At 41.7% G+C, this 24,706-nt stretch overlaps 1 pseudogene; it reads left to right on the plus strand.

Moving 5' to 3' along the window:
* Window positions 1-24,706, plus strand: part of LOC143956787 (uncharacterized) — an 802,170-nt pseudogene that overhangs the window by 678,515 nt on the left and 98,949 nt on the right.

The raw sequence follows: 24,706 nt of genomic DNA on the forward strand, positions 1-24,706 counted from the left end.
GCGATGATAGTTTAGTGGTTGACCATATCCCTGTCCAGTCCCCCAAATCCCAATCCTTGGTAGCCGGGAGGGGGAAGAAATGAGATGCATATAGAGGCTAGAAATGATACCCGGTGCATGGGGATCCAAGTCGCAGATATTCTCGAATATGGAAAGGTTGTTCAATACTCTGTGGAAGCCCATAATTGTTTGAATAAAATGGGATATTTGGAGGTATCTAAAACATTCCCGTGAAGGGATGTGGGTCTTCGTCTGTAGAACTGGAAAAGGCGTGATGGCTCCATTAGAGATAAAATCACGTATTCGAATCAGGCCGGCCTGAGTCCAGGCCTGAAAGGAAACTGGATGAGAGAAGGCTGGGTAAAATAAAGGTTGACCTATCAGCGAGAGTAAGGGCAAGTAAGGCGTGAGTAGCTTAAAAGACTTACATACCGTATATACTCGAGTATAGGCCGACCCGAGTATAAGCCGAGGCCCCCAATTTACCCCCAAAAAACTGGAAAACTTATTGACTCGTGTATAAGCCGAGGGTGAGACATGGCTGTCCATCCCTGTGTGTCCGTCCATCCCTGTGTGTGTGTCCGTCCATCCATCCCTGTGTGTGTGTCCATCCATCCATCCATCCCTGTGTGTGTATCCATCCATCCATCCATCCCTGTGTGTGTGTGTGTGTGTGTGTGTGTGTGTGTGTGTGTGTATCCATCCATCCATCCATCCATCCCTGTGTGTGTGTGTGTGTGTGTATCCATCCATCCATCCATCCATCCATCCATCCCTGTGTGTGTGTGTGTGTGTGTGTGTGTGTGTGTGTGTGTGTGTGTGTGTGTGTGTCCGTGTGTCCGTGCAGCCTTGTGTGTGTGTCCAGCCTACCTGTGTCCCAAGCCTCCGTCCCGAGCCGCCGTCGTCCCGAGCCTCCTCCGTCCCGTGCCGTGCCTCCTCCGTCCCGTGCCGTGCCTCCCCCGTGCCGTGCCTCCTCCGTCCCGTGTCTCCTCCGTCCCGTGCCGTGCCGTGCCTCCTCCGTCCCGTGCCGATGGATCGCCGCTCTTCTCGGCGGCCATTCTACAATTCAAAATTCCGCCTCCGCCTGTGATAGGCGGAACACTCAATTTCCCAGCAGCCTGTGTTCCGCCTATCACAGACATCCTCTCATACTCGTCCGTAGTATGAGAATGAGCGGATGTCCGTGATAGGCGGAACACTGACTGCTGGGAAATTCAGTGTTCCGCCTATCACAGGCGGAGGCGGAGAAGGAGGCGCGGCTTTTGAAAATTAATGTCCGCCGTCTGTCTGCTCGATACGCTGATCGAGCAGTCAGACAGCGGCGACTCGAGTATAAGCCGAGGGGGCACTTTCAGCCTCAAAAAAGAGGCTGAAAATCTCGGCTTATACTCGAGTATATACGGTAATTTGTCCCAGATGCGTAGAGAATGTTGGGTTAGGGGATTAGTGACATTGCCCCGAGCCGAAGCAGGGAGCCACAGAACGTTGGCAATGGAGATGGGGTGCAAATCTATAGCCTCCAAGGCGACCCAGAGTGGGATCTCCGTCTTCGCATGATACATGGTTAGTTGTGCCAGTTGGGCGGAGTGATAGTATTGGAGAAAGTTGGGAACTCCCAGTCCCCCATTGAGTTTACTTCAAAGTAAAGTGGTTCTAGAGATACGGGGGGTCTTAGTGCCCCAGATATATTTATACACCCGACTCTGGATCACCCTGTGGAAATAGGAAGGCACTGTAACTGGGAGGACTCTGTAAAGATACAGAAGCTTGGGTAATAGAGACATTTTCACAGCGGCAATTCGTCCTAGCCATGAGACGTGGAGGGGTAACCAATTATTGAGCAAGGAGGACAAGAGCTTTAACATAGGAAGATAGTTGGATTGGAATAGATGGGTGGGATCGCTAGTTAGTTTGATACCCAAATATGGAATTGATGAAGGGGACCATTGAAAGGGAAAGTTGCTCTGTATGCGTTTCATTTCATCTAAAGAGAGAGATACATTAAGGGCTTTGGACTTCGCCTGGTTAACCTCTAACCCTGAAATCCTAGCGAATTTTGTTAAGAGTAGGTGAAGGTTAGGTAGGGAAATGTGTGGGGAAGTAACAAATAAAAGAGCGTCATCGGCAAATAGGCAAAGTTTATGGGTAGTGGAAGCTATGTCTAGACCATGAATGTTTGGATTAGATCTAATTAGTGCGGCAAGGGGTTCTATCACTAAAGCGAATATCAGTGGGGATAAGGGGCAGCCCTGCCTTGTACCCCCTCGGATGGGGAAGCACGCTGAACTATAGCCAGAATACTTCACAAAGGCTTGTGGATGAGCATACAGGGCACTCACCCATTGTAGGAAATTGGGGCCAAAGCCCCAACGAGCCAGGATGTAGTGGAGATACGGCCATGAGACAGTGTCGAAAGCTTTTCTGATGTCGAGTGATAAAAGGTGCATAGGGATCTTACTGGATTTTGCTATGTGTTGCAAGAGGACAATCCTATGAATATTATCACTGGCCTGTCTACGGGGAATAAAACCTACTTGGTCGTTATGGATCAAACCCCCAATAATTGGGTTAAGCCTAAGGGCAAGAATTTTAGCCAGGATTTTCACGTCCAAATTTAAAAGAGAAATTGGCCTATAATTAGACCAAAGGGCATGATCCGTGTTGGGTTTTGGGAGCATGGCTATAATAGCTGTCAACGTATCACGGCCTAGAGATTGTCGTTTTAGCAGGGCATTATATGATTTGGCAAGGAGTGGGGCCAGAGTGGTTGTGAATTTTTTATAGTATATACTTGGAAGACCGTCTGGACCTGGACGTTTATTAGGCTTAAGAGTTTTGATAGCACCAAGAACCTCTTCAACCGAGATTGGTTTGTCTATTGACTCGCGGCTGGCATCTGACAGTTCGGGTAATGGTATGTCCTGGAAGAGGGCCTCTGCCTCCTTAGAGGAAAGAGGTCCCCTCCCTTCATAGAGATCCGCAAGACGCCTGCGGAACTCTGAAAGTACCCTAACAGGGTTACTTGAGTGAGTGCCGTTGGCTAGCCGAAGTCTTATAGGCTTACGTACATGATCTGGTCTACTGAGGCGAAGTGCCAGGAAAATGTCAGGCTTGTTGGCCTTGGTGTAGATCCTATGGCCGGACCGGCGGATGGATTTGTCCGCCGGCTCGGCCAAAAGCAGGTCCAGCTCCAGCTTGGTCCTCTCTAGAAGTTTCTTATTAGCGGCTGAGGGAGATTTCTGAAACAATAAAAAATAGTGGTGAAAATCAGATTCCAATTGATGTATTTTAGAGTTTTTAATACGTTTAAGGTGAGTGGCAACAGAGATGCAGGTGCCTCTGATTACCGGCTTATGCGCTTCCCAAAGCAAGGTTGGTGATATATCAGGGGTGACATTGTGTTGTAAATAGTCATCAAGAGCGGATTGAATATCGAGGCAATAGGACTGATTGGTTAGATGTGCTTCATTCATGCACCATGTGTTCGCGGTAGGGCGAGATAGTAGAGAGGAGACCGTGGTGATCACAGCACAATGGTCTGACCACATGATGGGGTGTATAACTGAGCGTTGGAGGATTGGAGCGGATGAGACTGAGACAAGGATATGGTCTATTCTAGAAAAAGAGTTATGTGGGTAAGAGTAATAAGTGAAGTTTTTCTTTAAAGGATTACACTCTCCACGTATCCAAGAGAGAGAATTGTTGAAAGAGTTTACGCAGTTGTGCTGAGGGGGAGTAATGGTCCGGGGAGTATGGGGATCTATCCAGATGTGGGTGAAGAGCTAGATTAGAGTCGCCACACATGAAGAGCGTACCTTTGACGTGTGTTCTAATAACCTGCAGTAAATGTGAGAAAAACGGGAGAGGGTTAGTGTTGGGGGCGTAATAGGAAACCAAGGTCGTCTCCACATCCTGCAGGAAGCCAACCAATATAATATAGCGGCCTGCTGGATCCTTGATTTCGGTGGTCACTTTGAAGGGCAAAGAAGAGTGGAAGGCCAGCAAGACCCCCCTGTGCTTTGAGTCAGCAGAGGCGGTGTACACTTGGGGGTAATGGGAACTGAAAAATTTAGGGGTACTATTGATGGAGAAGTGAGTCTCCTGAAGGGCCACAATATCAGCTTTCAGTGAGACAAAGGTACGAAAGGCCTTGACTCTTTTATTTGGAGAATTTAGTCCCTTAACGTTAAGGGAGAGGATATTTAAGGGGGCCATCGGAGCGGCAGGGGGAGCTCATGGAAATATAGTAGGAGATAGCGGTGGACAACCCGGCCAGGGGAAAAAGGTAGGGAAGCGGGAAGAAGAAGAGAGGAAAAAGAGGAGACAGAAAGAGAAAGGAATAAGTAGGGAAGAATAGGCGTAGGGCATAACATTACAATGAAGAAATATAACAGGATTACTGTATAGCCCGACTAATTAGCGTGCTAACCCTGCAGCCAACAAAAAACGGCCACAGAGGAAGAGCGCTGTAAAGTGGGGGAGCAGTGACAACTCCCCATCGTAGACGGATCAAACAAATGAGTCGTCACAATAAAACTTAAACAGGTGAACTTAAGCAGATTGCCATAAACACATAAGCTAAGAATGTGAGGCATAGGGCCTCCATTGAGAAACAGCAAATAGTAAAACACATTGGGTTATGTACGAACGGACAAACAGTCCGGAGTATCTGAACGAACCCACAAAGTAAAGCGAACGTTAATCGCTGAGTGTGCTACGTATTGCAGGAACGAAGTGTAATACCGGTATGCATGTAACAAACTTGTTTAGGTGAATTAAAAAACAAAATACAAACAAACCAAGAAAGAATGACTGGACCTAAAACGAGGGCCCCATAAAGGGTGTGCCTTTCATTCGGGTCGCCTCAATCCGGGTACCATGACCAGTCCTCGGTGTGGGCCCCTGGACTTCTACTGAAAACAGACAAAAACAATAGCAAAAAAGGAAATTAAGAAAATTAAAATTAAAATTTAAAAAAAAACTGAAAAAATAGAAAAATGAGAAATCAAGGCAGTTAGGGTCCAGTGCAGTAGCCTACAGATACAATGTGGATATACATGTCAGGAACCCTCGGACTCAGGGGAAACACACCAAGCTTATCGAACGGATGAGGAAGGAGGAAGAAAAAAGAAAGTAATGTTCACGGAACCAGGTCAACGTGGGATTCTAGACTTCGGACTAAGGAAAGAATCTTCATGCCAGCGTGATGGAGTCCCTTTGCGGACCGATGCCGGGTCCAGTGATGTGCGTTTGGGCGTAGCTGTATATGGATGAGCCGTAGACCGGGCGGGGGTCCGAGGCAAAGCTGTCTCCGAAGGTTGAGCCGATGGGGTCAAACGAAGCGATTCCAAAAGGTGTTGAAGGGCTTCAGGGGAAGAACAGGCGTGCAGCTGGACAAGCCTTATTCTTCAAGGGGAAACCCTAACCCCAATCCCAAGTTGTGTATTGTCCACTTGCCACATCACCTGCACATGTTGTGTATTGTCCATTTGCCATGACACCTGCCACAAGTGCCATGACACCTGCTACAAGTGCCACGTGACCTGCAATGTGTTCCACGTGACCGGCCACAAGTTCCATGTAAGTTGTGGATTGTCCACCTTCCACATCACCTGCCACAAGTTGTATACTGTCCACTTGCCACATCACCTGCCACAAGTTGTATATTGTCCACTTGCCACGTCACCTGCCACAAGTTGTGTATTGTCTACTTGCCACATCACCTGACACAAGTTGTGTATTGTCTGCTTGCCACGTCACCTGCCACAAGTTGTGTATTGTCCACTTGCCATGACACCTGCCACGAGTGCCACGTGACTGACCACGAGTGCCACATGCCCGGCCATGAGTGCCACATGCCCGGCCATGAGTGCCACATGCCCGGCCATGAGTGCCACTTGACTGGCCATGAGTGCCACATGACCTGCCACGAGTGCCACGTGAACAAGTTGTGGATTGTCCACTTGCCACATCACCTGCCAAATGTTATGGGGTTCCAAGCACCAAGTGACCCTGAGATATGTACCTTGGAGCCACTTACAGCTAGAAAGTGGCCCCGAGATATGTGGCCCCAAATTCGGGTCGCAAAATGTCATTCTCTGCTGCAGAAAAGTGCTTGACCCGAATTTGGGGCTATGTATCTCGGAGCCACTTATAGCTAGAAAACCTTGGTATGCAAACACAGTAGAACTAGCACTACAACATCTCCAAATTTGGGATTTCTAGCACCAAGTTACCCCGAGGTACGGGGCCCCAAAGTCAGGTCGCAAAATGTCAAGCACTTTTCTGCAGCAGAGAATGACATTTTGCGACCCGAATTTGGGGCCACGTATCTTGGGGTCACTTGGTGCTAGAAACCACAAATTTGGTAGTGCTAGTTCTACTGTGTTTGCATACCAAATTTGGGGTTTCTAGCTACAATATACGTGGCCCCAAAGTCGGGTCGCAAAATGTCAAGCACTTTTCTGCAGAAAAGTACTTGTCATATTGCCCATATCTCAGGGTCACTTAGTGCTAAGAACCCCACAACTTGTGGCAGGTGACGTGGCAAGTGGACAATCCACAACTTGGTCATGTGGCACTCGTGGCTGGTCACGTGGCACTCGTGGCAGGTGTTGAGGCAAGTGGACAATACACAACTTGTGGCAGGTGATGTGGCAAGTGGACAATTATGCACTTGCCTTGCGATCGACATCTGTGACTTCTTCAATCAGCCTGCTGACAACTTCATTGATACCATAAATATAAATGAAATAAGATGTGTTTTTTTTTTTTGCACTGGTACACTGCAAGTATGAGAAGTTGATTTGATAGATATATATAAGTAAGTAACCATCTTCCAAAATTTCTAATTCAAATAGAAAAAATTAGAACAGAATAGAAACAAAAATAATTTAATAGAATAAAATAGAAAGAATATACAACCATCTTCTGAAATTCAAATTTAAATAGAATAAATTTGAATTTTGAATAGTATGAAAAAAATGAAATAGATGCTAATAGTCTGCAAGAGATCTTATTAACACAAATGGTAATCTGCAAAAAAAATGAAAAATTAAATAGATAGTATCTATATTCTATTCTGTTCTATTGTTCTAGTCCATTTCCATTCTAATCCTTTCTATTCAAATTCAAATTCATTCTATACGAAATTCAAATGTCGGAAATATATATATATAAATAAATCTTCAGAAATTCGAGAATTTAGTATATAATGATTTTGGTTTTAATAGAAAAGATTTTAATAGAATATAAAAGAATAACCTAGAAAAACAATAGAACAGAACAGAATAAAGTATAATATATTCTATCGTTTTTCTAGTCTATTTTCTATTTTATTATAATCTTTTCTATCCAAATTTAAAATTAATTAATTAAAACTTTTGAATTTATACTATTCGAAATTCAAATTGATTCTATTTGAAATTTGAATTTCAGAAGATGGTTGTAGAGAGAAGAGAATGACATTTTGCAACCCGACTTTGGGGCCACGTATCTCGGGGCCACTTGGTGCTAGAAACCCCAAATTTGGATATGTTGTAGTGCTAGTTCTACTTGGGGTTCCTAGCTATAAGTGGCCCCGAGATACATGGCCCCAAAGTCGGGTTGCAAAATGTCATTTTTCGAAATTTGATTTGAATTTAGTTTGAATTCGTTAGCATTGTAATTCGGTAATTCAGATGCATCTGATTGTCCGAATAATGAAAATTCGTCCGAATTTCGATTCAAAACGAAACAAAATGCACATGTCTACTCTGCGCCTTCTGAATGGTCCTGCAGCCTTCTGGGACCTGTGATGTGTACCAGAAGACTGTGGGGGGGAGGGGGATGAACTTCCAGCTCAGACTGCGGTGATCTGATCTGGAAGTGAGCGGGTACCTGCCAAAATCAGGTACTCACCCCCCTCAAAAAAGTGCCAAATGTGTCAGTGGAGGGGGGAGGATGGTAGACATGTGCAAAAGGAAAAAATTAATTTAGTTTTTTTTTGTTTTAATTCATTAATTAATTAATTTCATTTAGTTCTATTCGTTAAATTCATTAAATTCATTTTTGGATTTTGTTTTGTTTTCTACTGAATTAGAAAAATCGGTTGCATTCGAAAATATTTCAACCAAATTCAAAATTATTTCAACCGGATTCGAAAATATTTTGCGACCCATATTTAGGGCCATGTATCTGGAGGTCACTTGGTGCTAGAAGAGATGTTGTAGTGATAGTTCTACTGTGTTTGCATACCAAATTTGGGGCTTCTAGCTATAAGTGGCTCCGAGATACGCGGCCCCAAAGTTGGGTTGCAAAATGTCAGTCTCTGCTGCAGAAAAGTATTTGGCATATTGCCCATATCTGGGGTCACTTGGTGGCAGGTGACGTGGCAAGTGGACAATCCACAACTTGTGGCAGGTGACGTGGCAAGTGGACAATGACATACAGCATATGTACTTGTCTTGCGATTGACATCTGTGACTTCTTCAATCAGGCATGCTGACAACTTCATTGATGTGATAAATATAAATGAAATAAGATGTGTGTGTTTTTTGCACTGTACACTGCAAGTATGAGAAGTTGATGTGACAGATGTATATAAGTAACTAACCATCTTCTAAAATTTCTAATTCAAATAGAAAAGATTAGAAAAAAATATAATTTAATAGAAAAAAATAGAAAGAATATACAACCATCTTCTGAAATTCAAATTTCAAATAGAATCAATTTGAATTTCAAATAGTATGAATTCAAAATTTTTAATTAATTCATTTTAAATTTGGATAGAAAAGATTATAATAAAATAGAAAATAGACTAGAAAAACGATAGAATATATTATACTTTATTCTGTTCTGTTCTATTGTTTTTCTAGTCTATTCTTTTATATTCTATTAAAATCTTTTCTATTAAAATCAAAATCATTATATACTAAATTTGAATTTCGGAAGATGGTTATATATAAATATATATTTCTTACCAACATTCAAATTTCGTATAGAATGAATTTGAATTTGAATAGAAAAGATTAGAATGGAAATAGAGAATAGACTAGAAAAACAATAGAACAGAATAGAATATAGATACTATCTATTTCCTTTTTAATTTCTTTTGCAGATTACTATTTGTTTCCATAAGATCTCCTGCAGACTATTAGCATCTATTTAATTTTTTTGCAGATCTCTTGCAGACTATTAGTATCTCTTTAGTTTTCTCACCAGATCTCCTGCAGACTATTAGCATATATTTCTTTTTTTAGCAGATCTCCTGTAGACTATTAACAGCCATTTCACTTCTTTTTTTGCAGATCTCCAGCAGACTGTTAGAATCAATTTCTTTTTTTGCAGATTACTATTCATTTCCATCAGATCTCCTGCAGTATATTAACACCTATTTCATTTTTCTTTACATATCTCATGCAGACTATTAGCATCTATTTCATTTATAAATGGAGGAATGGTATGAGGAAGAGACAACAGGAGAGACATCATCACCGTTTATATCTCTATACACAGGGAAATGGCTGCTAATAGTTTGCAGGAGATCAGCAAAAAATAAATAGATGCTTATAGTCTGCAGATCTGATGAGAAAATGAAATAGATACTAATAGACTGCAGGAGATATGCAAAAACATTATATAAATGCTAATAGTCTGCAGGAGATCTGATGGAAATAAATAGTAATCTGCAAAAAAAAATGAAATAGATGCTAATAGTTTGCGGGAGATCTGCAAAAAATGAAATAGATGTTAATATACTGCTGGAGATCTGATGGAAATAAATAGTAATCTGCAAAAAAAGAAAAATGTAATTGATTCTAAGAGTCTGCAGGAGATCTGCAAAAAAAAGAAGTGACATGGCTGTTAATAGTCTACAGGAGAGCTGCTAAAAATAAATAGATGTTAATAATCTGTAGGAGATATGCAAAAAATGAAATAGACGCTAAGAGTCTGCACAAAATCTTATTAAAACAAATAGTAATCTGAAAAAAAATTAAAAATGAAATAGATAATATCTATATTCTATTCTGTTCTATTGTTTTTCTAGTCTATTCTTTTATATTATCAATATTATTATTATATTATTTATATTGATATGATCAACATGTTCAAATACATTAGGGGTCCATATAGTGAACTTGGTGTTAAGTTGTTCTCTGTACGGTCAACCCAGAGGACACGGGGGCACTCTCTACATCTAGAGGAAAAGAGATTTCATCTTCAAGTACGGAAAGGTTTCTTCACAGTTAGAGCTGTGAAAATGTGGAATAGACTCCCGCCAGAGGTGGTTCTGGCCAGTTCAGTAGATTGCTTTAAGAAAGGCCTGGATACTTTCCTGATGGTACATAATATAACTAGGTACTAACATAGGTAAAGTTGATCCAGGGAAAATCCGATCGCCTCTTGGGGGATCAGGAAGGATTTTTTTTCCTCTGCTGTAGCAAATTGGAGCATGCTCTGCTGGGTTTTTTTTTTTCGCCTTCCTCTGGATCAATTGTGGGCATAAAATTGGGTATCTGGATTGTACGATTATTTTTTATTTTATTTATTTGTTTTTAAGGTTGAACTGGATGGACTTGTGTCTTTTTTCAACCTGACTAACTATGTAACTATGTAACTATATATTCTATTAAAATATTTTCTATTAAAATCGAAACCATTCTATACGAAATTCAAATGTCGGAATATATATATATATATATATATATATATATATATATATATATATATATATATATATATATATATATATATAAAACCATCTTCCGAAAATTCGAATTTAGTATATAATGATTTTGATTTTAATAGAAAAGATTTTAATAGAATATAAAAAAATACACTAGAAAAAGAATAGAAAAGAATATAATATATTCTATTCTGTTCTATCTTTTTTCTAGTCTATTTTCTATTTTATTATAATATTTTCTATCCAAATTTAAAATTAATTAATTTAAAAATTTGAATTCATAATATTCGAAATTCAAAATTTATTCTATTCAAAATTCGAATTTTAGAAGATGGTTGCATATTCTATTTCTATATTTCTATTTCTATATTTCTATTTTATGCTATTAAATTATATTTTTTTCTATTCTGTTCTAATCTTTTCTATTTGAATTCGAAATTTTGGAAGATGGTTAGTTACTTATATACATCTGTCACATCAACTTCTCATACTTGCAGTGTACAGTGCAAAAAACCACACATCTTATTTCATTTATATTTATCACATCAATGAAGTTGTCAGCATGCCTGATTGAAGAAGTCACGGATGTCATTCGCAAGACAAGTACATATGCTGTATGTCATTGTCCACTTGCCACGTCACCTGCCACAAGTTGTGGATTGTCCACTTGCCACGTCACCTGCCACCAAGTGACCCCAGATATGGGCAATATGCCAAATACTTTTCTGCAGCAGAGAATGACATTTTGCAACCCAACTTTGGGGCCGCATATCTCGGGGCCACTTATAGCTAGAAACTCCAATTTTGTATGCAAACACAGTAGAGCTAGCACTACAACATCTCAAATGTGGGGTTTTTAGCACCAAGTGACCTCGAGATACATGGCCCTAAATATGGGTCGCAAAATATTTTCGAATACGGTTAAAATAATTTTGAATCCGGTAGCAATATTTTCGAAATTTTTTGAAATATTTTCGAATGCGACCGATTTTTCTAATTCGGTAGAAAACAAAACAAAATCCAAAAATGAATTTAATGAATTTAACGAATATAACTAAATGAAATTAATTAATTAACAAATTAAAACAAAAAATGAAATTAATTTTTTCCTTTTGCACATGTCTAGCATCCTCCCCCCTCCACTGACACATTTGGCACTTTTTTGAGGGGGGTGGGTACCTGATTTTGGCAGGTACCCGCTCACTTCCAGATCAGATCACTGCAGTCTGAGCTGGAAGTTCATCCCCCTCTCCCACCCGCAGTCTTCTGGTACACATCACAGGTCCCAGAAGACTGAAGGACCATTCACAAGGTGTAGAGCGGCTCCCGCATGCGCAGTAGAAAACTGACTGTGAAGGCTGAAAGGCATCACTTCCTGTTACCTTACTTGAGATGCCGGTGCCTTCACCCAAAGACCATTGACAAATTGGTTCAGGAGAGGACATCACTGGATCCCTGGAAAGGTAAGTCTCCTTATATTACCAGCTATAGCTGCTGACTCTTAACCACTTAAAGTGGTTGTATACACACTGAAATTTTTTTTACACACCTGTAAGGGAAAAGGCATAATGAGCTAGTATGCACTCATTATGAAATACTTACCTTAGAACGAGGCCCCGACATCTCACCCGATGCACAGCTGACATGTTCCCTCGGCGTGTCTTCTGGGTATCGGAACTCCAGTGCTGTGAGTGTCTGGAGCCATGATGTAGTCACTCCCATGCACGTGTGGGGGAGATTTCCTCCCGGCAGGGTCTGGCATCTGCCGGGCTTCCAGCCGAGAATCCCCTGTGCGCATGCGCCACTGCAGTCAGCAGCTCATTATGAAGGGAATATCTCCTAAACCATACGGGTTTAGGAGATTTTTTTTTACATACAGGTAAACCTTATTATAGGCTTACCTGTAGGTAAAGGTTCAAATTTAGACTATACAACCACTTTAAGCCCCGGACCATTTTGCTGGCCAAAGACCAGACCACTTTTTGCAATTTGGCACTGCGTCAATTAAACTGACAATTGTGAGGTCCTGCAACGTGGCTCCCGAACAAAATTGACGTCCTTTTTGTCCCACTTTCTTTTGGTGGCATTTGATCACCTCTGCGGTTTTTATTTTTTGCACTATAAACAAAAAACGGCAACAATTTAAAAAAAAAGCATTATATTTTACATTTTGCTATAATAAATATCCCCAAAAAATATTTTAAAAAAAACTTTTTTTCATCGGTTTAGGCCGATATGCATTCTTTTACATATTTTTGGTAAAAAAAATCAAAATAAACAGTAATTTATTGGTTTGCGCAAAAGTTAGAGTGTCTACAAAATAGCGGATAGTTTTATGGCATTTTTATTATTATTATTTTTTTATTAGTAATGGCGGTGATCAGTGATTCTTATAGTGGCTTCAACATTATGGTGGACACATCGGACAATTTTGACACATTTTTGGAACCATTGGCAATAATACAGCAATCAGTGCGATTAAAATGGCATTGATTACTGTAAAAATGTCACTGGTGGTGAAGGGGTTAACACTAGGGGGCAGTGAAGGGTTTAATGTGTTAATAGTACATGTTCTAACTGAAGGGGAATGGGACTGTGTAGGGAAACTAACAGATCACTGTTTATACCCTGTATGAACAGACGATCTCTCAGTTCACTACTCAGAGAACTGGTAACTGTGTATTTACACACACACACACAGTTCCGGGTTCTCCGTGTGCCCCGAGCGATCGTGGGAGCCCGGAGGTGATTGAGACCGCACTGGCATCAGCTCGGGGAACGAGCGGAAGCGTGTGCACACCCCCGGTGGCACACGAGCACCCCCTAGTGGCGCCAACGTACCATAATGGCGATTCGCGCAGCCAAGCCTTGCTGTTGCAGTAGAACTGTGGCAGCTGGTCGGTATGCGGTTAATTTTGTTGGGAAACTGGAGCTCTTCTATGAAGATCCTCAATCTATTTCCTTCAAGATTGATCACCACATGCAGAAGATTTCATTTTGTTGGTTTGAAACGTTGGGAGTTTTCCCATAACACTTTTCAGTTGACCGTATTTTTTTTCATTTTTGCTTGTTCTGGGTAGAAATATATTTAACCCTTAGCACTATCAGGGGTCACATGTCTGCACTTTTTCAATATTCTCTATCTACTAATTCACTCATTTGTACTTTCATTCAATGTACCTCACATGTTCCTCAGATATTCACTGATTCAGATCGATCCAAAACATTTAAAATGAAAAGATTTATTAATTGCTCTACAAGCAAAGTGATTTACATGTTGGAATGTCCATGTAGAAAAATCTCCCAGAAAAATATGGCTCCTTTTGCCCGTCATATTACAATAGGCTGAGTGGGAAGCAGTTAATATAAAATGTTAAAAAATAAAGTAATTTTTATTAAAACCCTTTTTTTTACAGAATTCTGATTTATTTATTTTTTCTGTACAGGTGGACTGAGGAACCAAGTTTTTGGTCATGCTGGTCTTCATCAATAAAACAAAGTCACATTGGAAATGATCCATTTGGGTGTTATAAGTGACTGAAAGTTTTTATTGCAGTTCACTGGAGGATTCACAAAGGATTCAAGACATATCCGTGTTCTAAAAGTCATAAATATTTTGGATGCTTTTCAACACTGATCCAGCCTCAGAGGACAACAGGAGAGAAGTCATTTCAGTGTTCTGGAAGTGACAATGGCTTTACAGTAAAGTCCATCCCATGTATACATAAGAGGAGTCATTTCAGAAGATATTTCTTGTTTGGAACGCAACAAAGGTTTTACAATGGAGGCAAAACGTATCACACACCAGAAGATTCACAATAAAGAGAAACCATTTCAGTGTTCCGAATGTGATAAAACTTTTACATCAAACTCAAAACTTATTACACACCAGAGGTTTCACACTGGAGAGAAGCCATATGAGTGTTCTGAATGTGGCAAAGCTTTTACACAGAAGTCAGATGTTATCATACACCAGAGGATTCACACTGGAGAGAAGCCATATCAGTGTTCTGAATGTGGCAAAGCTTTTACATCCAAGAAAAACCTTATCAGACACCAGAGAGTTCACACTGGAGAGAAGCCATATCAGTGTTCTGAATGTGGCAAAGCTTTTACACTAAAATCAAATCTTATCGCACACCAGAGCGTTCACACTGGAGAGAAGCCATATCAGTGTTCTGAATGTGGCAAAGCTTTTACACAGAAGTCAGATGTTATCATACACCAGAGAGTTCACACTGGAGAGAAGCCATATCAGTGTTCTGAATGTGGCAAAGCTTTTACAACCAAGACATACCTTTTCACACACCAGAGAGTTCACACTGGAGAGAAGCCATATCAGTGTTCTGAATGTGGCAAAGCTTTTACACAAAAGTCAGATATGAGCTCACACCAGAGAGTTCACACTGGAGAGAAGCCATATCAGTGTTCTGAATGTGGCAAAGCTTTTACACAGAAATCATATCTTAACAAACACCAGAGAGTTCACACTGGAGAGAGGCCATATCAGTGTTCAGAATGTGGCAAAGCTTTTACACAGAAATCAAATCTTAACACACACCAGAGAGTTCACACTGGAGAGAAGCCATTTTAATGCTCTGAATGTGACAAATGTTTACAGTTAATACTGGGATAATCTGCAACCAGAGGATTCACAAGCTTCAGCAGAGAAGCTTGTAGAGAGGAAAATCTGGAAGAAGGGGGTATTAAAGGAGTTGCGGGTGTTCCATTAGCTTCATAGCCCCAATGTTATCCCATAAGGTAGGGATGAAGTGAAAAGATAAAATGCTACTTTATAAAAACAAAATCTGCAAACTGGAATGTAATGATCGGATGCACTGACTTTTTTTTCCTCATAATTCATATATTTATCTTTTTTTATGGAGCTTTAACAGAATATGTAATGCATTTTCATCATTCACTAACTGGGCAATGTTACCAAGTGTTTTCTTCATTGCCAGATCCTGAGCTAATACATGATTGACACTGTCGCAGTACCAGGGACTAGGATGGGGTCAAGTGGCATCTTGCAAAGCCTCTGAAGCCTCATTAAGAGAGTCCATTCCAGGTTCTTCTGACTGTTGATACACCATAAGTCAGGTGTCACGGCTCCAGCTAAGCACACCTTCTCCAAACCTCCCCTCCCATGATAAATGCCTCCTTTCCATATTTTATCTCCTCTCACGGGTGACATTTTTGCAGGCAGGTCTGTGACTGGGACACCAGCCAGGGAGAAGTCTCTGTTTGGTGAGAAAGCAATCCCCTAAGCTGCCACAGGCCTTCCTACACTGGGTTGCTGCTGTTTATGGAATGTATTTAACAGTATCACTTAAGTTCAGCTGACTAATTGTATTCCATCTGGTTCTGATGAAAGTCTCGGGGATCTCATCAGGTGTAGAATGGATGTTCTTGTTATCTTCATTCTCTGTTTAGCTATTACTCCTCTCCATAGACTATTCACACAGCACACCTACAAGAGATCGGGGGCTGAGTGTGAGGTCATATTCCTACCACTTCTGGGGACTGAAATTCCTCCAGCTGGGGTTCACTTTAACTTTTTCACGGCCAGAGCCCTTTTTGCGTTTTTTGCACACATGTTTAAAAAATAATTTTAGCCTTGAAGATGATGTAAATACCCCAAACATTATATATTTTCTGAAAGCAGACATCCTAAAAAATAAAATAGTGGTAGTTTAAATTTTTTATGTCACACAATATTACCTCAATGGTCTCGGAAACACAAAATGTCAGTAAAAAAAAACACTAAAGTGAATTTTAGGGAAACAAAATGCAATAAATTACCCACATTTTTGGTAAAATATAAAAAACAAGGTATCGCAAAGTAAATAGATACCCAGCTTGCCAAACCTTAAATTATGTGAGCCGTGAAATGGTGACAAACTTCAGTAAAATATATTTTCTATAGGCAACACTTAAAAAAACTCTATAGATATTAGTTTAGTGTTACAGAGGAGGTCTGGCTCTAGAATTCTTGCTCTGACTCCGACGTGCGCGGTTATATGTAACGTGTATCGCAATCAACGTTTTCACTTGTAGGAACCCCTGAGGCATTTGTTTACATTTGTATGTGCATATATGTGGAGGTGGGAGCCATGATTTTTTTTGGGGGGGTGGGGGTTATGTGCTTGAGTGTAACTTAATTTTTTTTTTCTTTCATCACATAGGAGACAAAAAGTCCTGTATGTGATATTTTTTAGGTGACAGGTTCTCTTTAAAGAGATATCTAAGGACTAAAAGACCCCCAATGTCTCCTCTGGGCTCCACTGAATGTTTTGTGATGCAGATCACACTGCAAAACACACCCTGAGAGGCTGACCTGGAAGTGACATCATAAACCTTGCTTTCTGGGTCAAAGCAAGAAGGGGAGGAGAGTGGACGTGTGTCCGTCGTTCTCCCCCCGCCCCCGCACTCGCCATGTTGGTCCTGGGAATGTAAAGGAAGGGATCTGGACAGCTGTACTCCAATATAATCACCTTTTATTTAATAAAAAGAGTGGCTGCAGCAACAGGATTGTGTGTTAACCCCCTGCTGTCAGGTCTGTATGATGTGAGGACCTGGCAGTGAAATGGTTCATGACTCTGAATGGACAGATCTCTTTTTGGTGCAAAGAAAACTTCTTATCCCTGGAAATGTTATGACGTTGGCACTAAAGTTTAACAAGTTTTTGTTTTGTTTGGTTGGGTTGTTTTGTGGGAATGCTTTGTGTGTTGTGATTTCTTCTTTTGTTGTAAACTGGAAAAATGAAATAAAAACATTTTGATTCAAAAAAAAAGTGTAACTATGGGCAGATCAATAATTACATAAATGGTGCAATCTGTCATTAGCATAGAAGATTTTGTTTTTCCGAGTCTCCTCTTGTAACATTTTTATTACCTGTTGATCCTCCCAGTAGATCTGTTTTTCTTCTACTTCCTGTAGAAAGCCAAGCTATTTGGAAAAAATGGCAGTTGGAGGCATTGGGAAAGACCATATAAAACTTCCGGGGGTGCTTACAACTGTCAGTTTTCATTCATATGGTAGTTTAAACCTTAAAAAAAAAAAAAAAAAAATTGTTGCTGTAACTGCTTTAGAAGCGTTATCTGAATTTGGACTTTACTTGTTGTGTGTATTACTTATAATCTATCTAAGACTTCCCTGTACAGGGTGATAACACTGCTGTGTAATGTTACTGCAGAATGATGAGGGTTGTCATCCTATTACAGAAGGTGGGAAATAACAGATCTACAGACAGGATAAAAGGTGATAAAATGATGTTGCGGAGGGAACTCTGGGAATGCTAATGACAGATTACATTACACATTAGGTTAGAAGACTTTCTGCTGTTGGTCTTATGTTTGAATTGCCTTCTGATATTTACTGTCCTGCTGTAATAGGTGTAAATGATTGCCCACATGTTTCCTGTAGTAGTGGGAACTACAAACTCAAATTAAGAATATTAGGAGGGGTACCTACCCAAGGGGGTCAACTTTTTGTATTTGGGGAAACATTTCACATGTTTTTTTTAAATTCCATGAATGATACCGACAAGGGGAGTCTCACTTACTTCACTAACAATAGGAGAGCCAATCACAGGCCAGTAACATTTCATGGTTTCTCAATGTAATTGCAGAATGTTTAATCCCCATTGGTCCAATGGATTCCTAGTCCTTCCAGATAACATTTCCTTCTTGTGTGGAAGGAGCCCCCTAAAATGTCTTCCCTTCAATCCCACCATAGCTGTACTTTAGGTGATGTTGCCCCTCCCATATCTGTAAGGGAAAGCCTCAATTTCTCCCAATTCTTCCTTGGTCTTCCAGTGAGAAGAAACATTTTCTCTGGAGTGGATGGATGGGATGGATGGTGGATTGGGAATCTAAGTAATCTAAGATAAGTAAGATGAACCCGTGTACTGGACTCATGGATCAGATAACCATTGAGACCATTGATGTTATAGGAGAGCTGACAGCAGAAGTGTCTCCATCACCTAAGGTGGTGTCACAGAACTGCACGGCTGCTGACTGTCTCTGTTTCTCACTGTATCCATATTACTAAAACAGTGGGTGTCTCCCGCTGTGCTATGCAGTCTGTTCGGCAGCCGTACATTGTAACAAAGCCCCACCTCCACCTCGTCCATGATAGATGGAACACTGATACAGTTTCCCAGCATGGTATCAGTGTTCCTGTATCACGGATGAGGAGGAGGAGGAGCTTTGTTACAATGGACAGCCACGAACAGACTGTATAACACAGTGGGAGACACTCGCTCTTTTAGAAATCAAAGGTACAGCTGCTGTACGGCTCGCTCGGGTATAAGCCGAGGGGGGTTCAGCCTAAAAAATGGGCTGAAAAACTGGGCTTTTACTCCAGTATATACAGTAAACCTCTTTGGATCCCACACAAATTGAAAATGTATGTATTAACACCACTAAAATGGAAAAAAAAAGACGACTTTAACATACTCGTGGCTTTAAGCCTTTTTAAGCATGCAAACTATTCACTTTAAAGTGCTTGTAAACCCTTTACAGACCACTTTTTACTACAGGTATGTCTATAATAAGTCTTACCTGAAGCTATCCCAGATATCTCCTAAACCTTCACAATTCAGGAGATATCCCTTGTATCTTCACGACGTCATCGGCACACACGCACTGAAGAAATGGTCCATTCATGCCGTTGCTTCAGCTGGCGCACCGTTACCATGAGTGGGAGTGACCTATCACAATGCTGGAGCCTGCAATACCCGGAAACAACTGCGGGAGACATGTCACTGGGCAGACCAGTTTGCCGGGACCGCTGTGCGGACTTCGATCTAAGGTCTAGGGTTAGGGTTTTCAGAATGAGTTGGTTTGCTATGCATACCAGCTAATTATGGCTTTGCCTTGCAGATTTTTGTTGTGGATTTATAACCACTTTAACCACCTCAATCCTGGGCACTTACACCCCCTTCCTGCCCAGGGCATTTTTTAGTTTTCAGCGCTGTCACACTTCAGTGCCATTCAGCATCCATCCAGCAGAGGAAGCCATTGGGTATGAAGGATTTGAGAGACTTTGATGAAGGCTGCACTGAATTCTGGGAAATGTAGTCTGGGAGGGCCTTGCATAAGAATAGAAGGAGTAATAGACTTCAGCTCACAGATATACACTCCTAACAGGAGAAGAAAGGAGCAGTTTTTCTTCAGGGCTTAGAGAGAGAATTTCCTCTTGCTATAAGGGGAGCAGAGTATGAACATCGCTGTTCCTGAGTGCACACTAGGGTTGCTACCTTCTCTTTATGCGAAACCCGAACACTTTAGAGACGCACGGCAATTTTATCTATAGTATACACTATAGGATTGCAAAGGACCTTAAACACCTTTGGGTGTCCCAGGGAGAGTAGAAATGTGGTGCGCTATACATGCCAAGGCAAACAGTGGGTGTGGACAAATTGAGTTGACAGATGACAACAGATTTGTGTGTGAGCCACAGTTCAATCTGAATAATGTATCCAGGTTTCACGTGGATTGAAACCCAGACACAAATGTCAAAACTTGGACTGTTTGGCTGAATCCAAGAGATAGGTGGCAACCCTACATGGTGCTCCAACCTCCTTAGGTCACTCTGAAATCCATAGGCTACTCAGTTTATTGGGGCACTCTATACATTATGGGTAGGGATAAGCTGAACACCCAGTTCGGTTCGCAACAGAACTTTCGAACGGACCGAAAATGTGTGCAAACTTTAGAACCCCATTGAAGTCTATGAGACTCGAACGTTTGAAATAAAAAGTGCAAATTTGAATGGCTAATATGCAAGATACTGTCCTAAAAAGGATTGGGGGACCCGGCTCCTGCCCCAGGGGACATGGGTCAATGCCAATTTTTTTTTAAATGACCGTTTTTTTGGGAGCACTGATTTTAATGACGATTAAAGTTAAAAAAGTGAAATATTCCTACAAATATCGTGCCTGGGGTGTCTACAGTAAGCCTGTGAAGTGGCACGTGTCTCCTGTGTTTAGAACAGTCCCTGCACAAAATTACATTAACGGAAAAAAGTAATTTAAAACTGCTTATCTGGTTTCGGCAATATGGATGAAAATGATTGAGAAAAATGGCATGGGTAGCCCCCCCTGCCCATTAACAGCCCCTTTGGGTCTTGTACAGATATTAAGGGGAAACCTGTACCCATAATAAAAAAAGGAAAGGCGTGGGGCCCCCAGGCCCTATATACTCAGAACAGCAGTGTACAGGTGGTGCTAAGAAGACAGGGGCTGTGTAGGTTTGTTGTGTTAAGCAGAATCTGTTTGTAATTTTGAACTGGTACATTTTTGTGTACCTTTACCAAGTGTAGCTCCAGTCTAAAAATCTACTTTTAAGATTTTTGGAAAACATAGGGAAGGGTTATCACCCCTGTATTTTTTTTGCCATTCGTCTTTTTTCATCTCACTTTCTGTTGTCTCCTTCCATTTGCAAGTAGGAGACGTTTGTAAGTTGGATGTTTGAAAGTAGGAGCCTGCCCTATATGCTCTGAAGAAATGGTGGCCTAAGGTGTTGGTGTTGCCACAACATTGTAAGCCCTCAAAGTGACTCTTGGTGAGTGCTGAAGCTCCCTGCTGTGAATGATTATATCAAGAATTGTAATGACATGCCGTTGTTGAACAGTGGTAGAAAAATTGGGTCTTTGGTGGTTGTGGTGGTGGTGGTTCTGGTGCCACAACACTATAAGTCCTCACAGTTACTCTTGGTGGGCGCAGGAAAGGGTCTTGCAGTGAAATATTATATCAAGAATTGTAATTACATGCCCCTGTTAAACAGGGACTGAAAAATTGGGCCTTAGGCACTGCTTGCTGGGGCCACGACACTGTAACCTCTCCCAGATACTCTAGTTGGAGTGCAGTAATGATAATTGCTGCAAAGCATTGCATCAAAAATTGTAATTACACGCCCCTGTTAAACAGGGGCTGAAAAATTGGGCCTTAGACACTGGTGCTGGTGCCACGACACTGCAACCTCTCCCATATACTCTAGTTGGAGTGCAGGAATGAGCCCTCATGCAAAGCATTGCATCAAAAATTGTAATTACACGCCCCTGTTAAACAGGGGCTGAAAAATTGGGCCTTAGACACTGGTGCTGGTGCCATGACACTGCAACCTCTCCCATATACTCTAGTTGGAGTGCAGGAATGAGCCCTCATGCAAAGCATTGCATCAAAAATTGTAATTACACGCCACTGTTAAACAGGGGCTGAAAAATTGGGCCTTAGGCACTGGTTCTGGTGCCACGACACTGCAACCTCTCCCAGATACTCTAGCTGGAGTGCAGTAATGATAATTGCTGCAAAGCATTGCATTAAAAATTGTAATTACACGCCTCTGTTAAATAGGGGCTGAAAAATAGGGCCTTAGCACTGCTGCTGGTGCCATGACACTGCAACCTCTCCCATATACTCTAGTTGGAGTGCAGGAATGAGCCTAGCTGCATAGCATTGCATCAAAAATTGTAATTACACGCCACTGTTAAACAGGGGCTGAAAAATTGGGCCTTAGACACTGGTGCTGGTGCCATGACACTGCAACCTCTCCCATATACTCTAGTTGGAGTGCAGAAATTATCCCTGCTGCAAAGCATTGCATCAAAAATTGTAATTACAGGTCCCTATTAAATAAGGGCTGAAAAATTGGGCCTTAGGCACTGGTGCTGGTGCCATGACACTGCAACCTCTCCCATATACTCTAGTTGGAGTGCAGGAATGAGCCTTGCTGCAAAGCAATGCATGAGAAATTGTATTACATGCCCCTGTTAAACAGTGGCTTAAAAATTGGGCCTTAGGCACTGGTTCTGGTGCCACGACACTGCAACCTCTCCCAGATACTCTAGTTGGAGTGCAGAAATGAGCCCTACTGCATAGCATTGCATCAAAAATTGTAATTTCACGCCACTGTTAAACAGGGGCTGAAAAATTGGGCCTTAGACACTGGTGCTGGTGCCATGACACTGCAACCTCTCCCATATACTCTAGTTGGAGTGCAGGAATGAGCCCTGCTGCAAAGCAGTGCATGAAAAATTGTATTGCATGCCCCTGTTAAACAGTGGCTGAAAAATTGGGCCTTAGGCACTGGTGAAGGTACCACGACACTGCAACCTCTCCCATTTACTCTAGTTGGAGTGCAGGAATGAGCCCTCATGCTAAGCATTGCATCAAAAATTGTAATTAGATGCCCATTTTAAACAGGGGCTAAAAAATTGGGCCTTAGGCACTGGTGCTGGTGCCATGACACTGCAACCTCTCCCATATACTCTAGTTGGAGTGCAGGAATGAGCCCTGCTGCAAAGCAATGCATGAAAAATTGTATTGCATGCCCCTGTTAAACAGTGGCTGAAAAATTGGGCCTTAGGCACTGGTGAAGGTACCACGACACTGCAACCTCTCCCATTTACTCTAGTTGGAGTGCAGGAATGAGCCCTCATGCTAAGCATTGCATCAAAAATTGTAATTAGATGCCCATTTTAAACATGGGCTAAAAAATTGGGCCTTAGGCACTGGTGCTGGTGCCATGACACTGCAACCTCTCCCAGATACTCTAGTTGAAGTGCAGAAATGATCCCTGATGCAAAGCATTGCATCGGAAATTGTAATTAGACGCCCCTATTAAATAAGGGCTGAAAAATTGGGCCTTAGGCACTGGTGCTGATGCCATGACACTCTGACCTCTCCCATATACTCTAGATGGAGTGCAGGAATGGGCCCTGCTGCAAAGCCTTGCATTAAAAATTGCATTACATGTCCCTGTTAAACAGGGGTTTAAAAATAGGGCCTTAGACACTGCTTGCTGGTGCCATGATACTGCAACCTCTCCCAGATACTCTAGTTGAAGTGCAGGAATGAGCCCGGCTGCTAAACATTGCATCAAAAATTTTAGTTACACGCCCCTGTTAAACAGTGGCTGAAAAACTGGGCCTTAGGCACTGGTGCTGATGCCACGACACTGCAGCTTCTCCCATATACTCTAGTTGGAGTGCAGGAATGTGCCCTGCTGCAAAGCATTGCATCAAAAATTGTATTACATGCCCCTGTTAAACAGGGGCTGAAAAATTGGGCATTAGGCACTGGTGCTGGTGTCACGACACTGCAACCTCTCCCAGAAACTCTAGTTGGAGTGCAGGAATGTGCCCTGCTGCAAAGCATTGCATCAAAAATTGTAATTACACACCCCTGTTAAATATGGGCTGAAAGATAGGGCCTTAGGCACTGCTGCTGGTGCCATGACACTGCAACCTCTCCCATATACTCTAGTTGGAGTGCAGGAATGAGCCCTGCTGCAAAGCATTGCATAAAAAATTGTATTACACGCCCCTGTTAAACAGTGGCTGAAAAATTGGGCCTTAGGCACTGGTGCCACGACAGTGCAACTTCTCCCGTATACTCTAGTTGGAGTGCAGTAATGATCCCTGCTGCTAAGCATTGCATCAATAATTGTAATTACATGCCCCTGTTAAACAGGGGCTGAAAAATTGGGCCTCAGGCACTGGTGCTGGTGCCACGACACTGCAACCTCTCCCACATACTCTAGTTGGAATGCAGAAATGATCCCTGCTGCAAAGCATTGCGTCAAAAATTGTAATTAGACGCCCATGTTAAACAGGGGCTGAAAAATTGGACCTTAGGCACTGGTGCTGGTGCCACGACACTATAACTTCTCCTATATACTCTAGTTGGAGTGAAGGAATGAGCCCTGCTGCAAAGCATTTCATGAAAAATTGTATTACATGTCCCTATTAAACAGGTGTTTATAAATAGGGCCTTAGACACTGCTTTCTGGTGCCACGATACTGCAACCTCTCCTAGATACTTTAGTTGGAGTGCAGGAATGAGTCCTGCTGCAAAGCATTGCATCAAAAATTTTAATTACACAGCCCTGTTAAACAGGGGCTGAAAAATTGGACCTTAAGCAAAGGTGCTGGTGCCATGATATAGCAATCTCACCCATATACTCTAGTTGGAGTGCAGGAATGAGCCTTGCTGCAAAGCATTTCATGAAAAATTGTATTACATGCCCCTGTTAA

Source organism: Lithobates pipiens, unplaced genomic scaffold (assembly GCF_037356315.1).
Source record: "Lithobates pipiens isolate NorthernLeopardFrog02 unplaced genomic scaffold, aLitPip1_a1.2 Scaffold_41, whole genome shotgun sequence".
Lineage (NCBI taxonomy): Eukaryota > Metazoa > Chordata > Amphibia > Anura > Ranidae > Lithobates > Lithobates pipiens.